The sequence below is a fragment of the Lampetra fluviatilis genome, chromosome 32 (assembly GCF_964198595.1).
Source record: "Lampetra fluviatilis chromosome 32, kcLamFluv1.1, whole genome shotgun sequence".
Classification (NCBI taxonomy): Eukaryota; Metazoa; Chordata; class Hyperoartia; order Petromyzontiformes; family Petromyzontidae; genus Lampetra; species Lampetra fluviatilis.
This window is the reverse complement of record NC_136306.1, coordinates 4983811-5003000: the sequence shown is the minus strand read 5'-3', so window position 1 is coordinate 5003000 and position 19190 is coordinate 4983811. Positions and strand designations below refer to the sequence as shown.

Sequence of the window (19190 nt, the reverse complement as noted above, 5' to 3'; positions counted from 1 at the left end):
TAATTAACCAGGTAATGCCTTAACTGGTTGTGATTGTTTCCATCCTACCTGCCGTTTACTAGATTTTTATTTCCCCCCCCACCGTGTCCCACACTCGGCTTCCCACTTCTAGCCCCGCCCACTTCCCCCACCAGCCTCACGTCCTCTTCCCCTAGCGCTCACGCAGCCCCCCCCCCCTCTCTACCCCCCTTTCTTACCTATATAACCTCTTGCCACGGCAGCTCTCTCGCCTACTTCAGCATTTTCCTGCTGTGGTTGTTCCACCTGATGACGACCGCTTGTGTTGCGATCGAAACGTCGTGATTTGTTTTATTTCTACCTACGTGACTTTACCGAAAGAACCATAGAGTATGAACTCCAAATATACAAGCGTCAGGGTCGGGATCGAATCCCAAGACCTCCTGTATACCAGGCGAGGGAATTAACAGCTCGCCACTGCGAGGATGAGCCTCAACATCGCCCCCGATGTTGACACATGAATGCCCAATTTGGTGCAGGGTGGAGCAACAGGAGGCTACCCATTGTGTCACGCAGCTGCCACTGTGTGGGGGGTTGGGGGGGGTGGCCCCCGACCCACCCACCTTGGCTGGACTGTGACGGGGCATTGGATTGGTTGCGACGAGAGGCGCTTCGAGTTGCCTCGGTCTTGAAGCAAGCGCCACACTTGACACGGCAGGGACGAGCGGTCAGGGGAGGCAGAGCCTCGCCTGTCATACTCCAATGAAAATAGCTGTTACGAAAAAAAAATAAAGATTTTCCCACTGATCTGTTATAAATGTCATTTCTGTACGATTCCAATCATTTTTATAGTCAAAATCGCCAAATTTGCGGAGCTCCGCTGCAAATACAGGAAGAGACGAGAGGTGAGGCAGCGACGAGCTTAGCCTCCGCTCTGATTGCGCAACCCCTCAGTAACTGGATGGAGTGCGGGCACTAAGCCTGTTACTATCTCAGTATGTCACCAATGTAATGTTTGTAGACCCCTTCATTTCATGTCCTCGCCTTCCATACTCCAAGTAACTTATTTCACATATGTGTATAAAGATAGTTAGGCTCGCTCGTCTCGTCATGAATCTGCAATGAAAAAGCACCAGGGGAGGCAGCTATCACATCTGCCTCACTGAGGGGGACGTGTCTAACAAGCCCCCTCAGTGAGACCACGTCCCCTCAGTGTGTGAATCTGGCTGACACTAGCCAGTGCCTCCCCAGCCATTGACCTCACCACACGTCACTGGTATACGGCACATCCTCGTGCGTCATTCACACGTACACACACACAGTGCTCCGGACAAGATTTTTTCTTTTGGAGGGGGGGGGGGCGGCCTTTTATTTCAAGAGCGACACTTTTCAACGACAGCGCGTGGTATGAAGTTATAATCGGTGTTAAAACTCCCCCCAACATTTGCGAGGGCTTCGGTGGCCAGGTTGTTAAAGTCGCGTGTATACTGAACTTCTTTTGCACCGTACACAACCAACCGTGCTCCCTGGAGGTTTGTGGGGAAGGACAACAACCTAAACCCAAAAGGCAGTTTCTCAAGAAATGAGTTAAATCTACATTTGAAAGTGCGTAGCTCCGGTGGCTTCCTCATATCGGAAGAGCGTTCCGGACGGCCGCAGAGGCGCATCTCCAAGCGCGCGACGCAGTGACCGCATTTATTCGATGGCGAGAGACAAGCCGCTGAGGATGGACTGGAGTTCACGTGATGGTTTACACTCCTTGAAGAGATCAGGAAGGAATTGTGGCAAGGTGTAACGAGTGCTCCCATTTGTTTAAAACCGACCTGCATCGTTCGATGGATACGACTCAAAATACAAAGGTAAAGGGGCAGCCCTGCAAGTGCTCGCTCGCACTGCTCTGGAATCGAGGGCCTGTCCCCGTGAACCCTGCTGGGAGTTTGGTCTACGCTGACCGGGCGAGTTGGACGAGATGTGCGTACCCACGCTAACAATCATATTTATTTTATAAAGCGCCTTTCAAATCGAAAACATCTTAATGTGCCATACATAAAGGACCATAAAATAACTGCACTTTACCCCATCCATCACACGCGATCAGCTGATGCACCGTGGCGAACCCGTTTATTCCGCCGGGCAAAGAGCAGCGCGGGAGTAGAATTCGTAAAACATTTCCCATTCATCTTCTTGGTTCTTTCGGTAAAGTCACGTAGAAGGGAATAAAATAATAAAAATAAAACATAATAAAATAATTCTCACGACGTTTCTGCCACAACGCCGAGAATTATTTTATGTTTTATTTTTATTATTTTATTACTTCCCTTCTACGTGACTTTACCGAAAGAACCAAGAAGATGAATCCCTGCAGTCACGAAAGCTTTAAATCGAAACATTTCCCATTGTTTCGAGTGCCGCACTGGAAGAAGAATCAAACCCGAGTGGAATCCTGGATTGCAATTCCGGTGCGCTAAATCATTACACCACCGCGGCAGCTCTTAAGATTTGCCGAAACATTACATTCCACAAACCTCCAAACATTGCAGATTACAACCCTGGCCCGCTGGGATGTGGTAGAAAAAAAAACATTTCTCGCAAGCATTTCGGGTCAAAGACGGTTGCGCCCAACCCGATGTATTATTTTATCGCGAAGAACGCGGCCAGCCCATGAGCTTAGCCCTGTCCCGAGCACGCGCCGTAATTGCCGCGCATGCAAATTGGCCGGCAATTACAGCGGGCGTCGGCCGTCGCGGGCAAGAAGGGACGGTGCTTGCTGGCTCCGACAGGCTCGACGATCCTCCGTCTTGTTTGCTTGCACGCCGTGGGAAGGGCGGCTGCGGCGGCGGTTGTTGGCCACGGCAGCTCCGGCGTTGTTTTCGTTCCGTATCCCGGCGTGTGCGTGCACGGCCCAACGAGATCCCGGCGAGCCCAAGGTGGCGTCGGCTTGCGCCAAAGGTCGTTGGAAGCGTCGCGGCGGTCACAGGGTGCACCCGGTGGGTTGGGGAGGGGGGGTAATTTGGGCAATTGCGGATCCCCCCCCCCCCCGCCAAAATGCTTGTATGGTCTTGCCACTTACAATGTTTGCGTTTCCAGAAATTAGCAACTCTGTATTTGGTTCGGTAGAAACAATTTCCCGTCTGAAATGTGTACCTGGTTGCGCAACTGCCGGTGGTACCTGCGGTGGAGCTGTGGTGCCTGCAGTGGCGTTGGCGGTGGTGCCTCCGCTCTGGAAACTTACCGTGGAGGTTGTGCAACGCAGTCAAATGGAGCGGCGGCTTCCCCTGGCCAGGCTCCATCCAGTGCCCAGGCACGAAGAAAGACCCTCTCCACATAACTGATTTCAAATGGTGCTAGACCAGGGATACGGAACTCTAAACACCAAGAGAAATCAGTCATCTGGGTGGGGCTGGGCGCTACCGGCTGGTTTGAGTGCCGCCGTGGTGGGGCTGGGTGGGCCTCGGTGAGGCCGTGTTGACGGGGCGAGGTTCGGCGGGGGCACGGCGAGGCTGGGTCTTGGTGGCGTCGGCGGCTGTCTGGCTTGGTCCCAGCAGCAAGAGCAGCTCAGATGCCGAGCGAAGTTCACCGCCGCAATGCGGTAGCCAAGGGCCGTTTCCTCGCCAAGAAAGTCCGACTGATGTAACCAGGCACGGCTGATGTAACCACGTCCGCGCGCCCGACTTCCTCGAGAAGGACCGTGGGCAAGGACCGCACGCTGCCCCTAGAGCTTCAAAGAAGCCGTGCCTCCCCCCCACCCCCCAGCCGTCCCCTCGAGCCACATCCGGCAGGCCGCATAACGCACAGGAACCAACAGAACACGCGTTGGCCTACGCTCGGTGGCAGCAATGCCAGCGACGTTGTCACACTTCGTCGACGACGGTGCGGCTGCGGCAAACGAGAGTGAAGGTCACGCACGGATAGGTCCCACCGGTGGCTGCCACCTTGCGGGGATCGCAATTGGCGCCAGTCTAAGTTTTTGTCGATTCTCATGCGGCCGCGGTGGGCGGCACGTGCCGCCGGCGTGTGACCGTGTGGCAGGTGCAAAGTTGTATTTATCTGGGGACTCCTCGCCCCAATGCTTCAATGATGGTCTCTAGGCTGGCACGGCTCACCGATGAGCCGTAACGATAGCGAGGATCAATTTAACACACTGGGCTGGCTCTTGGCTAGCCGTGAGTGTACACGGATCACCAATCAGTCCGATTTGGACCTGATCCCGTTCGTCTTGCCCGGATGCAATCGCGAATTGTGTTTATTTTTCGGCTTTCTACGGCGGTGTGTATATATAGGTGCACATTGCGACAATGCTGGGCTACCCTTGGCAGTCTGCGTACTCAGTCAACGCTCGCCGACAACCTGGTCGGAGGGCGCAGCGCGGCCGAATCTCTCGCAGCGCGTAGCCAGCGGACGGTCGTGGACGCGGCCGTATGCTCGCCGTTTGGTGAAGTATGTCCAACTCCAGGGACACCGATTTCATATGGTGCTAGAGAAGGAACATCACAGTCTAAGCCACCACGTGAAACCAGCTCCCAGGAGCAGAAGGATCTGTAGCGGTGGTGGCGGCGGTGGTGGTGGGGGGGGGGGGAGACGTCGATGAAGATCGGCGGCCCGACGATAGAGACCCCAGGGCGCAGGCGTCGCGCGGTCGACCGGCCTGCCAACGTCAACAACACAGCAAGGCCACCATCATATCGTTGTCACATCAACCGCCCTCGTCAGATCATCCACCTTGTCGCGAGTCAATGAGCAGCGTCTGTGCCCGTGCGTTTCACTCGCGTGTGGCGGGTTGCTCACCCCGTCACACGGAGTGATTTGACGATCCGTCGTGATTCGGGAGTTACAATTCGTTTCTTTTCATATATATAAACGAATATTTATATATTTTTTTTCCTGTCGCTCTCGTTTCTTTTTGGTTCGTTCGTACGCCCCCCCCAAACCGCGACGACTCGCCGAATCACCGGGAGAATCGCTGCGTGCCTGAGGGTCACCACAGCCTGACCACTGTACCTGAACACTGCACGTCTAATTGTCGTTATTTTTACACCGATGACGAAAGGTGAAAGGCGCGGTTCAGCAACTGCTTACTTGCGCCGCCGCTGGCAGACGCCCCCTCACTCGAGCCGACGACAGGAGCTGTCGCGGTGTGCCCACGCCTTCCATAGGCTTGACCAGATGTGTGGCGTCCCCACATTCTACCTCGCCGCACCTGAACTGCCGATCACAAGACTGTTAATGCTGCTGGGTGGACGGCGGTGGTGGAGGTGGGGATGTATCATAAATCTCCGTGCCGGGAGATTGAACCTGTGGCTTGGCAGTGCGGCGCAGCTTAACCACGACAGCCAGCGGCGGCAGCGTCGATGCGAGCTTCAAAAACTCTCGCTCGTCGATAATCTGACGCGAATCGGCCACGACGAAACATTTAGCAAATGCCAAGATTCGTCGTCCACGCCAATTTGCACACAGCCACCGGGCTCATGGTGCCACTGCCGCCCGCCCGCCTGCCCGCAGCGCTCGCCCATAACAATCGTAAACATTCGGACGGCTCCACCCGTCGTATAAAAGCGCCGCTCAAGACGATGCCCACTCCCCTTCGTTATCCGGGCACCGTGGGTGAACAAGTGCAGCTGTGCGAAAGTCTGCGCCGAACCCTCCTCTTCCTCGCGTCACTGACTGGGCGTCGGCGCCCCCGAGGGGAGCGTTGCGTTGCGTTGCGCCGCTGACAATTTTTTTTTTTTACACAAAACGAGTTTCCCAGGAACTAACTAAACGCCCTGCGCGCTCCGTGGGAGCCACAGACCTGAGCCTCCGGGCTCCGCCAACAAACAAATATCGACCCACGCAGCACAAACCTGAGCTGACTTCATGGGGTTTTTTTTTTAAAGCTTAATTAGCAAACGGAGGTGGAAAGCTGTGAAGTGCACGTGCGTTGTAGTTGTGGTCGTGGCGTGCGTTGTTGTTGTTGTGGTCGTGGCGTGCGTTGTTGTTGTTGTTGTGGTCGTGGCGTGCGTTGTTGTTGTTGTTGTGGTCGTGGCGTGTGTTGTTGTTGTGGTCGTGACCCCCCCCCCCCCACGCCGACGTTTCTCTCCAAGTGCCGGGGGCTCATCCGTCCGTTGTGGTGGTGGGGCGTGTAATGACGCGCAGACTTCCGCAATTATCGCCGATCCTCAAGATGACAACGCAAGCCTCAGATGGCAGAAATCATTTGTTGTCTTCGATTCGCACGCGTTCATCTGCAAACGGGGTGAGGTGACCACTGCAGCCACAAATAGCCTCTACAATCGCTGCAGTGTTTAACTGAGAATCGATTATTGAATCGCAGGTGGGGAGAGTGAGGAGAGTGGTTTAATTGTTGCACGTGTGGTTTCTCAGTTTAATTACCAGGTAGGGCCCCCACCGAGCTATGCAGCTCTTTTTCAGAAGCGACCTGGCCACAAACAATAGCGCAACGAAGTGACTTCTATCACCTGGAAATGTATCGCAGCCAAATACTCTAAACGCGTGTTTCTGAATGAAAAAGAGAAATGGCGCCGCCGAAGACGACCACGAGAGAACAGGCAAACTCCAACTATACAGCAGCAGCAGGCGTCAGGGTCAGGATCGAACCTACAACCTCCTGTATACCAGGCGAGGTAGTTAACATCTCACCACCGTGGCGAGATGTTAACACCCCAACGGAGCGGCAGGACCCTCCTGACAGAAGAAGCCTTGGGAGTCGGCGAGGCTTTCCCGGTAATTTCGTTCGTCGTCTTCGCCAGTATCAGCCAGGCTCAATCCACTGCTGGATGAAGACCCTCCCCCCCCAGACTGCCGCCGCCGCCACCTCACTGACGATCCTGCGGCGACGAGACGATCCGCGCGGCCACCGGCGCGTGGAGGTGCGAGGCGTTGGTTCGATTGTTCGGGAAGTCGTCATATGCAAATTACTTTGTCAAGGCGCTCTTCCCCCTCCAACCCAGCTTAAATGTACGCTCCAAGCCTGGGGAGTTTCATTCAGACGCTGTTTTCCCGACAGACCTGTTCTTCACCTGAGGACGGATGCTTGCGTTGTGGCCGAAACGTCGTGAGAATTATTTTATGTTTTATTTTTATTATTTTATTATTTTCCTTCTACGTGACTTTACCGAAAGAACCAAGAAGAAATCGTCATTCCTTACACGTTTACCTGCACCAGTCGCCACGGTCCCGCCGCACCCGGGGCGCAAGCGTCGTGCCACCCGTCGCGCACCTGTGCAGGCAGCCGATGCAGCCAAAGCCTCCAGCGGCACCTGGAACGGGGGTGGGGGGGGCACGCACGTACGCGCAGACACCTGTGCAAATTGCACCGGGAGGACACACCTGTACGAGGCATGCGCTTGTGAACACACCTGTGTAAGTAGTCTATGGTGCTCACACAGGTGAACACACCTGTGTGAGTAACACACCTGTATATCTAGTGTATGGAGGACCCAGGTAAACACCAATATGGGTGCACACAGGTAAGCACACACCTGTATGGGTAGCGTACGGAGCACACAGGTAAACACACCTGTATGTAGTGCACAGGTAAGCATACACCTGTATAGGTAGCGTATGGAGCACACAGGTAAACACACCTGTATGGAGTGCACAGGTAAGCACACACCTGTATGGGTAGCGTATGGAGCACACAGGTAAACACACCTGCGGGGGCAGCTGCGCGGGTTGAAGGAAGTCGGTGCCAGCATCTGGGCACGGCGACCGAACGGGAGTCCCCGGGGGCGCCGGCTTGAGCAAGTTTCCTCACGCCGAGAAGCGAACAGGAACCTGAAGAGACAGAACAGTGCGCGCAGGCGACAAGACGTTAGCAGCGGCAGCGGCGACGACGACGACATCGCACGACAACATCGAACGATGGCCCTTGACATCGGCGCTTCAACGCCAATGCAGGCGACACGGCCTCCCAAGACTCCCGACTGATCCACACTCACCAGAGGTCGCAAACGGGTTTTGATTCCTTACCCGTACCCGGCCGCACCAGGGTCGCAAACGGGTACCCATACCCGGATATCGGGTAGGGTACGGGTATCGGGTACCCGGTTGCGACCTCTGACACTCACTCGCCGACCCACCCGGCCATCCGCTCGCCACACTGCAGGTCTTGCCCCCCCCCCCCCCCCCACTTTGAAACTCGACTCCCATTGTTGTCTCTTTCCTCCTCCCAAGCTCTTGCAGGAATAACGTAGCTCAACTCAACAAGCACAAGGACTCCTTTACAACTCCTCGTGGATCACGCGCCTTCGACGGTGCCGCTTGTCGCTGGCCGCTTGGCGTTATGGGCCTTTGGGCCTGCACTTGGCAACAGTGATTAAAAAATAAAAATACGTCAACAAACAATTGAGCTGTTGGCGCTTTGCAAAGACCGAATCGACCAATTCGTACCGTGCGTTATTCGGCACGACACCTTCCTCAAGACGAGCCCGGCAACGCGGTCGCGAAACGTTGGACATCGCGCCGAACAACACGCGGCAAAAACAACACCGAAAACGCGTCTCAGAACAATTGATGACGATGGCGACGACGACGATTACAAACGTTGACGACGAAGCCACAAGGAAGGCAGACGACACTCGACGGCCACATTGACGCGAGTGTTGTATAAAGGGGGGCTCACGTTGACGCGAGTGTTGTATAAAGGGGGGCTCACGTTGACGCGAGTGTTGTATAAAGGGGGGCTCACGTTGACGCGAGTGTTGTATAAAGGGGGGCTCTGGCGATGCGGGTGCTGACGGCTGAGTGGCGGCTTGGGAATCCTCGCTGCCGATGCAACTGGCGCTCGAGCCGGGCGGTTCGAGGCAGCTGCGGGCAAACTCGGGACCTCGCGCCGCTCACGTCGCTCACCCCGCTCACCCCGCGACGCACACGGAATGGCCCCACCACTCCCCCACCCCGTTCAGTCATTAACCGATGTGTCACTGTCCTTGGCGCAGAGGTTCAAAGCGGGTACGTCAACAGCGACGACGACCCCGAGCGAGCACGATGGATGCTCGCTCCTCCGGATGAGAGTTACGAGAGGGGGGGGGGGGGGTGGAAAAACGAATTCACGTTATGGTCCTCCAGCAGCTCCCCCCCTCTACGCAATTCATTTCTCTGCAGAAGCACGAAGATGAAAGCGCGCAACGGCGACAACGCCGCGGGAGCAAAATTCAACCGACCTCTTGACCCTTGACCCCCCCGAGCAATAGCGACCACGCACGGGCAACGCCACAACGCTCGCCGCTCACCGCTCGACTTTCCCCCCCGCGAACGCCACGTGGGCGACAACTGGGATTGGCGCTCCCGATTGCCGTGAGCGAGCCGCCCGGTGACCCGCTCGACCCGCTCGAGCCGCGTGGTGCGGCCCGGGAGCTCGGCACCTCCCCAGGATGCCCCACCGACCCACCGCAGCACCCCAGCACCCCCCGGCCACCGCCGGGGCAACCGCATCGTTGAGAGTCCGCCGCCGCTGCCGCCGCTTTCCAAAAATCAATCGCCCATCGGAGCAACGCGCCGGCGCCGCTCGAGACGTAAACCGCCGTCGACCGCGAATCAAACCTGGGCACAACATCGTCACCGTCGATTTTCTTGAATGCAGAAAATCGCAGATCCCACGGCGGCAAGTCCACGTGGTCAAGCGATCGTGTGAGCGACGAAGGGAAGGGGTGGGGAGGGGGATGGAGGGGGCGGTGAATGGAGGACCCCCAGCGATGGCGACGGCGGCGGCGGCGGCTTCGGTGGCTTCGCGCAACATCCTGGTTCGGACGTCGACCCAGGCGTTTAATTGCGTCAGATTGCCGCCAAGCGGTGACGGGAGAGGTGCGGCGGGCAGGGCCGCAGAGGGCAGGGCCCTGGCAGCAGGGGAGGGAGGGAGGGTGGTGGTGGTGGATGCTGGGGGAGCGCGGTGGGGGGGGTGGAGATGGGTGTGAACTTGGCAATTCCCCCACAAATGAAGTGGGGGAATTTTTTTTGTTCTGATCTTAGCCGCGGGTACGCCTACGCCCACGCGCACACACACACAGGATACGTACCCGCACGCAGACGAACACGCGCGCACTCACGTGAACGCACGCACGCACGCGTAAAACACATGCGCCTAAACACAACAGGGACACGCACACACACCGAGAAGCGCACGGAGCACCTATGATGAGGTGGGTGGCCGACACCACACCCGGCCGCCTTTGTCTCCCAAGTACTGATGTTTACACACCGCACCAGGTACTGATTTAAAACGGAGGGGGAGGCCACAGGACTGGTTTTAACTATTCGGCCATTCTTATTGGCCGTGGGCAGGAATCGAGCTCGGGTCGTCGGAGTTCGTAGCGCAGCGTGCCGACTACTGCGCCACCGCGTAAATACACGCGTGCACGCGACCCCCATCCAGGGCGCGCCCCACGCCGTGTGCGCGTGCGCGTCGGTGTGTACCCTGCAAGCTTTACATCCGGTATTTTGTTTGCTCGCTGCTATTTTTACGGCGTCCGCTCGCCGCGGGTTCGATCGGAGCTCTCCCTCTCTCCCTCTCTCTTCCCGATCGGCGGTGGCGACGGCGTCGGAAATGTTCTCGCAGCGCCGCGTCTCGCGAGTGCTGAACCGCCGAACGAACTCGGCTCCAAAGCGGAGCGACGAGCGACGGAGGACTGCCGAGCGACGGCCACCCGAGCGTTAAACCTCACACAGGAGCAAGGTCACGGGGGCGCACACGCACGCACACACGCGCGTGTAAAATTTGCATGCGTACGTGGGTGGGTGGCTGAGCGCAGGGCGAGCCTGCTGGCTTAGCGTGGCACAGCGCTACGGAGCCAGCAACCCAGAGTTTGATTCCCGGCCACGGCCAACGTCGGTGGTGATTATCTTAATCGGTCCTGGATCATCTACCAGCAGCAGTTCCAGGCGCGGTGTGTAGTAAACATCAGCACTGAGGAGACAAAGGCGGCCGGGTGGGGTGCTGCAGACCACCTTGTGTGCTGTGCCAGCCTTCAAAGGTGCTCACTAACAGCACTTGCCTCAACCACCTGTGCAGGCTACACGGGGCAGCTCTGTGTGTGTGTGTGCGTGGGTGTTTCATGAGCGGCGGCAGCAATCCGCACATTCCATGCCCGAGCGTGGACGCAACCGCCGGTGAGCGACCCGCGGTGACCCTCACCCTCCTCTCTCCACGGGGGGTGAGCAGTGGGGGGGGGGAGGGGATTTCCGACCCCACGGTAGGATCGAAAGAGGGGGGGGCCCACTCCTCTCTCTGACAAACCGCCCCCCTCGAAAAACTCTCAAAACTCACAGCTCTCCGATGCATTTCCGCACCGCGCCTTTCCCCTAAATTGAGTTCCCTTCATCCGGCAGTGGAGCGATCGATCGTAGCCAAACGGCAGAAATGCCGTTAAGCCCCCTGCCACAGAGTGGCCGATGGCAAGCCCCCTGTTTCATCACGATCCACCTGTATCACGAGCGGCGGTGCGCACCTCCCACCCAACACACACCACCCCGTGCCTGCTGCAGAGCACACAGGACCCTCTCTCTCTCGCTCTCCGAACCGAACTGAGCTCCCAAGTTCAAATCCAACGCTTGCGCCCGCGAAAACCTCGTTTACTGGCAGTAGCGGGTGGGAGGGTGAGCGGTGGTGGTGGGGTGGTGGTGGGGTGGTGGTGGGGAAGGGCACGGGAAAGTGAATTCGCGGGAGGTCCAAGGGCAGCTTTGCCTTCGCCAAGAAATAAAACTTCAAACGACACCAAACCCCCTGGCCCCACCTCTGTGTCCCTAACCGCTCCCCGCTCGCCCCCCCCCATCACCTCCGCCCCCCCCCACGAACAAAGCGTGGGAGTGACATTTTGCGGTTGAAACTCAAGGCGACGACGGCGTTGGCAGAGCGGCCGAGGAACCTCGCACCTCGCGACGCACGCCCCCGCTGCTGCTGCACTTCGCACCGCGTTGCGTCGTGTCTCTCGCTCCAGCGAGCGGCTCGCTTCGACCACGTCGCGCTCTCACGCCACCCACCGCACGTGGAAGGGCCTCCAACTAAAGGCTGTGTGTGTCCAGCCCCCCCCACCACCCCCCATTGCCAACTACCGCAGAAAGTTTACTTATTATTTCAAATGTATAAGGAGGGTGAGGGGGAGGCTGCGATTGCGCACTGCTGCTCGAAGGGGCCTCCACTGTTGGTGGTTATGGAGTGACTCCCCCCCCTCTAGTGAAGATTGGCCTCCTCCTCCACATTGGCCAGCTTTTCTAGGAATAGGAGAGAGAGTCGCCCACACTTTGCCCCGCCATCCGCCGATTGACCGACTGCTGCGACGCACGCCCCCATTCCCGTCGCTGTCGGAAGCAACGCCCGCCGGCGGTGGGACGCGCGCGAGAAGTCGCAGGGGGCTGCACCTTTTTTTCTTTAACGACTAAACGAACGAATGTGCGAGAACGAGATGCGATCCGTACGATAAAAACAACAAAGCCGACCCCCCCCCCCCCCCCGTCGTCGAATGCCGCGCCCGGGTGATGGAAGCGAACCCGGGCCCTCCTGACCGCAAGTCCAGCGCGATGACCCCCCCCACCCCCGTGTGAGCTCTCCTCGGATGCAAATATTTTGTTTTGTCAGAGCTGCTCCTCCACGTGGAAGTTTTGTACGGAACTTTCGAGTGTTTTTTCTTTAAAAAATGTTTAAATAAGGGCGAATGCTCCGAAGTTTTGTTTCTTTAAACAAATGTGGCCCCTGGTCCACGTGGGGCAGTCGGTTTGCTTGTTTAACGACCGAACGAGGCCGCGGGGGCTTCGGTTGACCGGAGTTTTAAGGAGGCCGTTGGATAATTGATCGCCTAAACTCAATTATGTATACCCTACGACTAACACCCCCCCCTCCCCCCCTATAGACTTTTGACAGACTGTTGGTGCAAGTCCTGCTCGCGAGCAATTATGAAGGCCGGGCATGCCCGTCCGCCTTTGTCTCCTCGCTATTGATGTTTCATACACGCAACACCAGGATCTCATTTAAGGCCGAGTCGACCTTGGGGAGGACCCAGGATCGGTTCAGATATTCGCCGCCGGTGTTGGCCGCGAATCGGATCTTGGATCGCCGGATTCGTACCACTGCGCCACCGCTCACACATGCACAGAGAGAGTGCACGACACTGCCCACTCATCCGTCCACCCATCCACTCGTCCATCCACTCCCTCGCTCTCCCACCACCCAGCCAAGTCCACCGCGCGTTGCCAGCATGGCCTGATTCTTTGTGTGTACTCCACGCACAGGTGTGCAGGTGTATGGGTGCACAGGTACGGGTGCAGCTCTGTACAGACAGGTATGGATGTGCAGGTGAGCGTGTATATATATAGATTTAGGTGTACAAGCATACAGCTAAATTCAGGCTGGTATATGGGCACAGACGCGCTTACAGGTGTAAAGACAAGCAGGTACTCAGGTGTACCGGTAAACACACACAGGTATGCGGGCGCAGGAGCAGACACGGGTATAAACGCATGTGGGCTGCATGCACAGGTAAACAGTGCTGGTGTGCAAACACGCTCGCACACACGTGGTGTGTACTGCCACCAGCTCAAACCGCCTCGGACCGAGGGGGCGGTGGTGCTCATGCGCCACGCAGGTACTCACACCTGTACACACCTGGCCCTCACACCAACACTGCTACTCACACCTGGACACACCTGGCCCTCACACCAACACTGCTACTCACACCTGTACACACCTGGCCCTCACACCAACACTGCTACTCACACCTGTACACACCTGGCCCTCACACCAACATTGCTACTCACACCTGTACACACCTGGCCCTATCCGCAACAACACTGCCAGTCACACCTGTAAACACCTTGCCCGAAAATATAATTCTAACATATAAAAGTGTTCATATTTGTGCGGGCCTGCCTGTGTGCGTAGTGTATCTACGTGCGTGCAAGTGTACGAGTATGTGTGCGCGTATATGCCATGTAGTGAGTGGTGAGCACACCGTGCTTCCAACCCGGCTCACAGCCAACATCGGTGACTAATATCTGAACCGGTCCTGAACCTCCTTTAGGTCGACTCAGCCTTAAACGTGTACCTATTGCGGTGTGTAAAGCATCAGCACTGGGAGAGACAAAGGCGGCCGGGCGTGGTGCTGGCCACCCACCCCCGTCGTGTGCCGTGTCGGCCTTCATAGGGGCTCGCTAACAGCACTTGCCCCAGCAGTCTGTTGAAGGCTATGCGGGGGATCTCTATCTTTGTACCGTACGTGTGCACAGTGGTCACAGGCAGCGCTGGGAACCAACCACATTTCTTTGCATCTTTTGAAATGAAAAACAACATCTAACTGCCCTAACGGAAAACGCGAGAAGTTGTGTCCCCAACCTCAACCCCCTTCCTCCTCATCCTCCTCGCACAGCAACACACACCTTGACACGCCTCGTTTCATAGTCACCGAACCTCCCACCCACCCCTCCCCCCCTTTAAAAAAAAACATTTATTGAATTCAAAAATGCTTGGCACCTGGGCGACAGGTGAAGGAGGTTGGGCAACATCACCTGGGTTGAACCCATCTCTCGTGAGCTCAGTGGAGCCGCCACGTGGCCACGGCGTGTGTTGTCGCTCACAGACGGGGGCGTGCAGGAGGGCGGGCAGCAGCCGTGGGTGGCGTCAAGGTTGCACGCGTGCCAAGCATTGTCAGCCAATCTATTCGCGTCACGTGCGTGTGTGTGGTGTGTTCAAAGGAGCGGTGGTGTAGTGGTTAGCGCGCTGCGCTACAAACCTGGCAACCCGGGTTCGATTCCCGCTCACGGCCAACACCGGTGACGATTATCTGAACCGGTTCTGGGCTTCCCATAGGGTCGACTCAGCCTCAAATGAGTACCTGGTGCGATGTGTAAACATCGCCACTAGGGAGACAAAGGCGGCCGGGCGTGGTGCTTGCCACCAACCCCCTCGTGTGCCGTGCCAGCCTTCATAGGTGCTCGCTAACAGCACTTGCCCCAACAGTATGTTAAGGCTTTGTCATATGTGTTCAAGGGTGGGTCCCTGTTACCGTCCGAGCGATCGGTTGCATGCAACTCAGTTGACCCCCCACCTCGCACCCCCCCGCCACCACAAGGAAGGAATCGCGGTCACGTCACCACGCCCAAGTGCAACCATGCACGGCGCACGTGTGTGTACTGTACATATCGATACACGTGTCCTTACGTAGAGCTCCCACCGCTTGGCACGTAACGGCCGTGCTTTTGTCGATTCACTCCTGGATGCATTCTTGTTCATGTTTTTGTTTTTTTGTTTGTTGCGGTTGCACCCGATTCAAGAGCCGAATGGCTCACGGGGCTATACCTAATACATGAACTTGAACTTGATGTCAGTGCCGGATTAAGCTAGTGCGGGGCCTGTAGCATATGTTATAATGTTATAAACATAAATATTAAAACACAATTTGTGCTACTTGCACAGTAAACTAATCGTATTTTTTTCATTTGCTATACAGCCAGACAATACGACACATCGCTGACTTTAAACACCCAGTCGTTCGTAAAAGTTGAAGGCAGTATAGTACTATAGTAATAGAGCAAGTGCAGGATCACTGAACCGCAATCGATAGCTTGAGAGCATTTATCGCGGGGCCCTTGAAAGTGCGGGACCCGTAGCATATGCAGCTACTTTTGCTACCAGGATAATCCGGCACCGCTTGATATGTGACCCTGGCCGTGCATGAAACTCGGCGCAGGGCCGCTAATTAATCTGCGCGGCGCTGCGTGTACACGGTGACCCCGTGGATACGGCACGTCAGGAGGTTGTTAGTTGCACCGGCGACGCTGCCGAGAAACCTCGCGGCGAGTTGCAAAGCATTCTGAAAGAGGAACACGGATGATTGATGACGACGATGGTGGCGATGTCATTCCTGATGGGAGTAATACTGGAAATGATGGTGGTGATGATGATATTGATGGTAGAAGCGGTCGTATTACAGCTGCTGACAGTGATGATGATCATCATTGAGGTGGCGGTGATGTCACTGGTGGTGGTCGTGATGGGGGTGGTGATAGTGGTAGTGGTGATAGTGGTAGTGAAGATACTGCCGGCGCTGATTCCCAGTGGTGGTTGTGATGTGTGAAGCTGCTGCTGCTGATGGTGGTAGTGCTACTGTTGATGGGAATGCGACCCTACTTCTGCTGACGATGTCAGTAGTGATGATGATGATGATAACATCATTCGCCCACCATCTCTCACACGCCACACAAACTTACCCCCTCCTGTTGAGAACATCAGTCAAAATCAGCAGAACCCCCCCCCCTGCCCTTTAGCAACAGCAACAAGAGTGCCACGCTTAATTTAAGTCAATTAGACACGGGGGTGGCGGCGAACGCGCGGCGCCAACCCCCCTCCTCCACTCACAGCGCACGTGGTTGCAGATTCTTTATGAATGAAACTTTCGGGTCGTGTGAAATCATTTCCCGTCAGCGCCCAGAGGCAAGCTCCCCCCCCCGCATCTCCCCCTCCCATCCCCCACCCATCTCCCCCCAACCTCTTACCCTCACTCTCACCCCGCAACTCTCCTCCCCTCTCCCACTTTTCATTCACCCCGCCCGATGTTCTTCCACTCCCACTTTGCCAGCTCTTCGCTCGCTCGCTCGCCTCACTCGCTTCACCTACCCACTCGCTTCACCCCCCCACCCTCCCCGACTATTCCACCCACTTCTCCACCAACCTACCCACTCGGCCATCACCACACACCCGCGCGCTTGTGCCATGCGAGGTGCACTTTGAGGCCACGTGAAGTGTCGAAGGCCCGCTGGCAGCAGGTCACGGAATAGACCGATGTGCCACGGTTTCACTCACCCGTGCATCTACGTATCCACCCACTCACTCCTCCAACTACTCACCCACCCACCTGCCTATCCATCGAATCACCCGCCCACCCAGAAACCCACCCCATTCCACAACAACTCTCACTCACCACTTCCTCATCCACTCATCTACCCACTCAATCCACCCAACCATCCACACGCACTCAGCCACCCAACCCACTCCCTCTCACTCCCACCCACTCACAAGACGCCACCCACGCACGGGGATACTCTCCCTCCCACCCACCCACCAGTGACTCTCACACTCACTCCCCCACCCACCCACCAGTGACTCTCTCACTCTCTCACTCACCAGTGACTCTCTCACTCCCCCACCCACCAGTGACTCTCTCACTCTCACCCACCCACCAGTGACTCTCGCACTCCCCCACCCACCCACCAGTGACTCTCTCACTCACCCACCCACCAGTGACTCTCTCACTCTCACCCACCCACCAGTGACTCTCTCACTCTCACCCACCCACCAGTGACTCTCGCACTCCCCCACCCACCAGTGACTCTCTCACTCACTCCCCCACCCACCCACCAGTGACTCTCTCACTCTCACTCCCCCACCCACCCAGCAGTGACACTCTCACTCTCACTCCCCCACCCACCCACCAGTGACTCTCACTCCCCCACCCACCAGTGACTCTCTCACTCACTCCCCCACCCACCCACCAGTGACTCTCACTCCCCACCCACCAGTGACTCTCTCACTCCCCACCCACCAGTGACTCTCTCACTCACTCCCCCACCCACCCACCAGTGACTCTCTCACTCTCACTCCCCCACCCACCCACCAGTGACACTCTCACTCCCCCACCCACCAGTGACACTCTCACTCCCCCACCCACCAGTGACTCACTCACTCCCCCACCCACCCACCCACCAGTGACTCTCTCACTCTCACTCCCCCACCCACCCAGCAGTGACACTCTCACTCCCCCACCCACCAGTGACTCTCTCACTCCCCCACCCACCCACTAGTGACTCTCTCACACTCACTCACTCCCCACCCACACTTCCTCCTCCACCCACGCACTCACGAGACCCCACGCAAGGGGGGTGGGCGCCGTCTTCCACACAGACGTAGGCGACCCGGGCGCCGTCCATGAATCACTCGCCGTGACTCACCGATCCCAGCCCCTCACACAAAGACAAAGATCCCCCTGTAGCCTGCAACAAACTGTAGGTGCAAGTGCCGTTCGCGAACAACACCGGTGACCGGTCCTGGGCCTCCCCTAGGTCGACTCAGCCTCAAATTAATACTTAGTGCGGTGTGTAAACATCGCCACTGAGGGACACAAAGGCGGCCGGGCGTGGTGCTGGAGGCCCCCTCGCCCCCACCCCGCCGTCGTGAGCCGTGCCGGCCTTCATGGGTGCTACTCGCTAACAGCACTTGCCCCAGCAGTCTGCGAAGGCTATACGGGGGATCTTTGTATCTACGACAGTATAGATTGTATACTGTAGTGGACAGTACCTTCATACGCATGCACGTGGGTGCTGGGAACCTATGGCTGTACAGTTAATGTGTACATACTGCATGTGTACCGGCACACGACAGGATATGGGTATATACTGTCATGTCAACAAATCGATTACTGTTGGCAAAATCGATGCGGTGAATGTAGCGGCTGCAAGGAGCCACCAATCGAAAACGAATCGATGCTCTGGGGCTTGACGATCAACATAAATTATCCTCATAATCTATGTAAATTAAGCCCAATGATCGATACATTATTATTTTAATCATCAGTATTATCTTTATAATCGATGTTAATTAGCCCAAAAAAATAATGTTCAAGATATTAATAATCGATCATTGCTGCAACCGATTTATCAACGGATTATTAACACACCCAGTACACAGGACATAACTGCTACCTTATTGATCGGATTATAGGAGGGACCCCCCTCCCCCCCACCGCTGACCCACCCCTACTCGACATCTGTGAAAAACAGCTTCGTAGATCATCGGATTCGTCGTGCGGTCTAAATAACGATGCTGTTTGGGCTTCCAAGAACACGTTGGAGGTGCATCTTATAATCCGGTGAACACGGCAACCACGTGCACGGCTCAGGTGTGACGTCACAGGCAACACAATTCGCTCCCCCACCCACCCCCTCGTTAATTTGCATAACGACACTCCCTCGATTCAAAATCGCGTGTCCTTTATTCAGCAAAACATCCAAAAGGTGGCCGGGCCTCCATTCGATCGCGGCAGCTGAACCAACGGTGGGCATCTTCTTGGTTCTTTCGGTAAAGTCACGTAGAAGGGAAATAATAAAATAATGAGAATAAAACATAATAAAATACAATTCTCAAGACGTTTCAGACGCTGTCTTTCCGACAGCCCTGTTCTTCACCTGAGGACGGCTGTTTGCGTTGTGGCCGAAACGTCGTGAGAATTGTATTTTATTATGTTTTATTGTTATTA

At 56.4% G+C, this 19190-nt stretch overlaps 1 long non-coding RNA gene across 1 annotated transcript; it reads right to left on the bottom strand.

Annotated features, from left to right (window-relative positions):
- Positions 1–1334: 1334 nt before the first annotated feature.
- Positions 1335–8068, bottom strand: LOC144943671 (uncharacterized). Its single transcript, XR_013639521.1, has 2 exons — positions 7609–8068; positions 1335–7214 (listed from the first exon to the last, which is right to left on the bottom strand). It is a non-coding gene; the product is annotated as an uncharacterized LOC144943671 (long non-coding RNA).
- Positions 8069–19190: the final 11122 nt, after the last annotated feature.